General features: G+C 43.2%; 1 long non-coding RNA gene across 1 annotated transcript in view; it reads left to right on the top strand.

The window, feature by feature from the left end:
* Positions 1–4,454, top strand: part of LOC107833725 (uncharacterized) — an 8,395-nt gene extending 3,941 nt beyond the window's left edge. The window contains exon 3 of the long non-coding RNA XR_001659487.1: positions 4,123–4,454. This is a non-coding gene — a long non-coding RNA (uncharacterized LOC107833725). The remainder of the gene's footprint in view (positions 1–4,122) is intronic.
* The last annotated feature ends 1,289 nt before the right edge of the window (positions 4,455–5,743 follow it).

Below are 5,743 nucleotides of genomic sequence, written 5' to 3'. Positions count from 1 at the left end.
TTTTTTTTTTTTTTTTTTTTGAAAAACACGCAGGTGCACGCGTTTACGCACTTTCAGGTTAGAAAGACACATATTTCCTCCCCCGGTTACCTCTTTTCTCCCTGACACGTACGACACACACACACACACACACATACACACACACACACACACACTCTCACTAGCAACCCAGCAACACAACATCAGCTGCTCCACATAAGGTCACTAAATGGTGTGTACCAGATACATAATGAGGAACAGGCGACTGTGGATTCTGCTTTTTCAGAGGAAGGACATGGATAAACAGAGGGAGCTCTTACTGCTCTTCCAGCAGAGGTTACAGTGCTACGGTGTGACAGCCAAGCCACCACCCCACCCTCCGCGCCCCCAGTGAAACATTTACTTAAAGCACAACGTAAGCTTTGATCATTTATTTCTGTTCACTCAGGTGTTGTGCGGTTGGTGCACTGAGACCTGGGATGCGGAGCAGACGAATGCGGTAAAGAGCGTGTGCATTTACCAGCCGGGTGGAATCAGACGGCGTCTTCTTTAAATGACAGATGAGCTCCGAGACCGTCGTACATCATGCCGCGCTCGCCTGAGCAGAAGGAAACCCTGAAACGGTTTTGGACTCGGGATGTCACGAGAAGCTGGATCGTGACACAGATCCCCCAAAAAAGAGAGAGAGATTTATTTTTTATTATTATTTTTATTGTTGGGGTATGTTTTAGCACCTGTGTGGTGGGATTTGCGCTCAGATTGTTTGCGTTTTTCAGTGTTTTATTTGCGTGTCGCTAGGCCAGAACCACAAGCGCCGCTGTGCTACTCCCTCCGTTTTGTCCCATCTGTTTAACATGACACATTAGTGACACCGTCAACAGATCCCGAGGTGGTGTGTGCCAAACGCGGTGTGGAACAACTGCTGCCGGTACTTGCTTTAACTAGCTTTTTTTTTGTTTGTTTGTTTCTGCGTGACACTCCCGTGTCAAAGGATGTAGAATTATCATTTCCATCGTGCAACAACACCTGGCATCCACAAATTCACCAGACCTCTCAGAATACCACGGACCTCCCTCGTCGATGTTTCACCACCTGGTGCCAATCAAATAGGTTTTTGTACTCTAAAATATTGTTCCTTGGCTTATAGCTCTTCAGATGTGGATGAACGGTGCTTTATAGAGTGGGTTGGTTCTTATAAAGACGAGTTCTGTGAGTTCAGAGAATCAAGAAGTCCTGTAGAAATATCTTGCGTGCATTTTGCTCTTTTTATGCAGTTAAAACGTCCCAAAAATATTAGAGACATATAAATCTGAGCGACATGCATATCTAGTTCCACATTCATAAGGTTTCAATGATCTCAATCATTGGAGCTGTAACCACTTCAACCCTTCTAGAAAGGTTTTCCATAATGCTTAAAAAGTGTGTTTGACTGTACTTCCAGAATCATATTTATGGAGGTCAGACACAGATGTTGGAGACGTCATTGTAAATGCGACAGAATCAAATGTATGAAAGGTCTATGCAGGAGTAAGAAGCATGAAGAAGATGCCCAAATGTTTTGTTTTTCAAACATGACAAGGGTCTTCATGTTTTTAAGGGCAGGGACCTTTGAAAAACAAAACTTATCAATCTAAAAGATCTTCAATTTAACCTTTTGGGTTATTTTCTGCACTACACAGCCAAGGTGGCATAACCCTAACCCACTAATGTCTGTTGGTGTGGCTAGACGTTTTGATGGCCACACCGAAGAGAATAAGCATGACGAGAGTGTAGTTCTCTGTGCTGCTGACAGAGCAGCACAGGTTGGATAGGTGACCCTTCAGTCCAGTCTCACAAGCTGTTGCCTGTTTGTCGGATTCCCGAGGCCGCCATTGGTGTCTTTTGTTCAGATGATAGCGGATTGGTTGAAACAGACGTATGACGGCGTCCTCAGCTCCAACTCCATGGCATTAAGCAAATTTAGAGGTTCTTGATATTCGCTCGTTTGCGTACTGTATTGGTAACACGAGCCAATCATGGAAGAGCTTCCTCAACAACACATGGCTTTCAAAGAGCTGCTTCACTGCTGCAGCTAGTTGTGCTAAACTGGAGCGAGTCAAAGGTTTTGTGACAGCTCCTCTCATAGAAATACAACGCACCCAATTATTTTCTTTAAAACGCCTTCGTATAAGTTCGTATGTAGCACTTTGTGAGAGTGGGAACTCGGCCGTTTTGAGAACTTGGCTCAGTTTTGTTTGTGCAAACCGCCTGGCTGCCCAAGACTTTTTATCTCTCACAGGACCGGCCACATCCATGACTCTGAGAACCATTTGTTATGCAGGTTCACGAGATCAAGTGGGTGTTTGTCATTCCCAGGCACACTTCTTCACAGTGGTTGGCTGCCTGTCCCCCCGCGATACCGCAGCGAGGAGAAAACAGCATGAAACGGGCCACGGTCATCTTGCCTCACAGAAAAGCAGCGCGCAAAAGCCACTTCTCATACGTTGCTCAGATTTGCTCCAACGTTGCACTGATTCGTCAACAAGATGGTCAGGCAGACGGTATTTGCTACAACAGTCCGGTCAGTCGTAGAGCAGCAGCTCACACGCTACCAAAAGATAAGAAAGATTTGCACTGCAAAGCAGGACTCTCTCTCTCTCTCTCTCTTTTTTCTGTGACACACACACACACACACACACACACACACACACATACCTAGTCATTAGCAGTCACAGCAGGCATGAGTGTGACCCCACAAATAGTGTTTGGGTCATCACAGCCAACACAGCTAGAGCTGGAGCCTGGAGGATGTGCAGCAGTGAAACAGGAGAGAGTACAGCATATTCTTTGCAAAGGCCAGAGGCCACGGTGTGCTACTCCCTCTGCTTGTCCTCAGCAGTGGATACAGAGGACAGGCTGGTGACATCACACAAGGCCACTCGCGGTGACTCACAGACACTAATTCATTAAAGTTTGAACCTCTGGCTCTTGCTGAGTTTGACTCCTCTCCACCTCGCGGGCTGACATTTTCACCTGCGACATTTCAAGAATCTCCCTCAAATCTCTCGTTCATCCTTCCTTGGACTTCGTCACACCGCTCTGCAAACACACACACACACACACGCGCGCAGCACACGCAATAATGACAGATCTGAGGGGCATAATCCCCGTGCATTCAAATGGGAAATTTTGCCGGGTTTTAGCATGAAATTGCATTGGGGTTATTGTTCCAGCGAGCGTCTGGATGTGCTATCTGTGTGGACGCAGCCCCCAGATGAAAGTTTCGAAAGGCGTAGAAAAGACGACGATGCCTTCTGCCTGGACAACGTGCAAAATTTACTCCGGTGCAAATCACTCTCTCGGTGATTTGCAATTTCTTACACATTGTTTTGGTTACCTCTGTTGGTTAACTCTGACAGAGGTAGATATAACGTGTCAAAATGTTTAAATTTGCCCAAAAGACGTTTAAGTATAGTTAAAATGGAGACAAATATAGAAACAATGAGATGAAAAAATAAAGAGTTCTGTTTTGCAGCAACAAAGCGCTTTGTGTGTGTGTGTGTGTGTGTGTGTGGGTGTGTGTGTGTTTTTTTTGTTTTCTTTTTTTTGTGTGTGTGCTCTCTTTTAGCTCACAGGTGAATGATACGGAGGACCTCGACAGAGCAGTCAGCCAGCAGCCTTAGGAGTAAACATGACAGATGCTGATGGACCCTGACACAGAGAGATAAGCATACTCCCAGAATCCCACTCTGCTGTCCGCTCCAGTGCAGGTCCTACCTTTCATTCCCGCCACACAAGCCATGTTGCAGCCCATGATCAGCGGGTACCTGAATGCCTCGATCGCCCGAGTGTGGCGTACGACGCGAATGCTATAGTGGACTTTATAGTTGAATGATTATTCTAGCAGCTGCCTTATTTACTGGCATCGCGATGCCTGAATACCAGGTCAGATCTCATTTTATTGAGACATCTTGGACTCAGCAGTGGTTTTGTATATATGGTCTTGGTGTCTGTCAGTTTTAATATTTTTCCAAAGAAAACATATTCTTTGTTTCCACAAATAGAAGAGAAAAAAAAACAAGTCCTTTCAATAAACGTAAAAATCCTTAACTCTGTTTGGTGTAGAATAATATACTTAAAGAGGAAGTATTTTGTATTTATCAGGCACATAGTGCAATTTTATGGCACAGTCAATTGAGGTGCTATGCCATGTACAACAAATGTGACTTTAAAAATGACTTTTCAAGTTAACGCCTTGAATTTGGGCCTCTGTCCCTTTAAAAACTCCTGCTCTGTCTGAAACTCCACCTTCAGGAAGTCATCATGACATAGCTCCTCCATTAACCCTTTAACGTTTGAGTAGCTTGTATAATTAGCTGAGCAGATGCACAGCAATTGTGAGAACATGCTAACTAACGTTACTTACACCAGCTGGTTGTCAAGTGTTCAATGACTTCTGGTCATGGTAATTTCTCACTGATTTGGCAAAAAAAAAATGAGACTAAGTAAAGATGTTCATTAAAACACATTTTGCATTTGTTTAAAACATAACCAACTTTATTCAAATTTGTACTTTCCATTATTGCAATTTTTGTTATTTTAACATGATAAATATTTTAGATGTTACAATTTCCAGACACTCCAGACAATTTTTATTTATTTATTTATTTTTCTAATTAGAGGAGCTAAAGTCGAGGCTTTAGCGCTAATCTATAACACCTCTCAACATCTGGTGTCACTCACCAGCGCTTATATAAACACGTGGACTTTCCATTGCCCTGTCTGTCTCCATTGATCTCACTATCTGTTTATACACACATACCTGATCAATCGTAGCCTGGCTCTAACTGATCGCTATCACTTCCAGTCACTCACATCCAGAGTGCGGCCCGCTGATAGCCTGTGGCCTGCAAATATGTGGACTCTGCATCATGTTAACTGGTATCGGATCCTCTGGTGGGCGGACGGGGCGGGATCAATGAATCTGGAGAGGATCGCAGGACAGCAGATAGCACGCAGCCGAGAAGTGTCCAAGTTTGGACAAAATGGCAGACGGTGAACTTAGTGGAGAGAGACAATGTAAAGCTCCAGGCGGCAAAACTGTATGTTAAGTAATATCTGGAAAGAAAAAATGAGTCGAGGGTTCAAAGGTTGTGAGCTGCAGATCATATAAAGTGCTTTAGTGTGAAATGTTATATATTGCTGAAAGAAAGTCTAGTTCTTTACAAGAACTAATCTGTACAATAGTCATCACAGTTTAAGAGGTGTTTGGTATCTGCAATGTTGTGCAAAAGTATTAACATCCCTCACAGTTGGGCATACATTTTCACAAATTTTCTTGTATTGTGTTGGGATTTTATTTGATTAACTAAAAGAAAAGATTGAATAACCGTGTTGAAAGAAAGGAAACTTTTTTTTTTTGCTTTGTTTTTTTGTATGTAAATCTGAAAAGTGTGGCATGCATTTTTTGTTCACCTTTCCAGTCAGTTCTATGTAGAATTACCCATCATTCCATTTAATGCTGCACATGTATTTCAACCAGTTTTGCTCATTTGCAGATTTAAATTGATTTTTTTTTTCACACTGAATAGTTCAACCTCAGCCAGAGTAGAAAGAAATAATCTTATCAAATTGCAATTTCCAAGTGTTTGACCTAAAAAATTTCATCGTGGCTCTAGATCAGGGGTCCCCAAACTTTTTCCTGCGAGGGCCACATAGCTGTTCCTTTCTGTGGTCGGGGGCCGGTCTTAGTTTTTGCAGTAAAAAAAAACAAAGAAATTCTTGT

The sequence above is a fragment of the Poecilia formosa genome, unplaced genomic scaffold (genome assembly GCF_000485575.1).
Source record: "Poecilia formosa unplaced genomic scaffold, Poecilia_formosa-5.1.2 Scaffold434, whole genome shotgun sequence".
NCBI classification, from domain to species: domain Eukaryota; kingdom Metazoa; phylum Chordata; class Actinopteri; order Cyprinodontiformes; family Poeciliidae; genus Poecilia; species Poecilia formosa.
The sequence above is the reverse complement of the archived record's forward strand: the minus strand, read 5'-3'. Positions and strand labels throughout refer to the sequence as shown.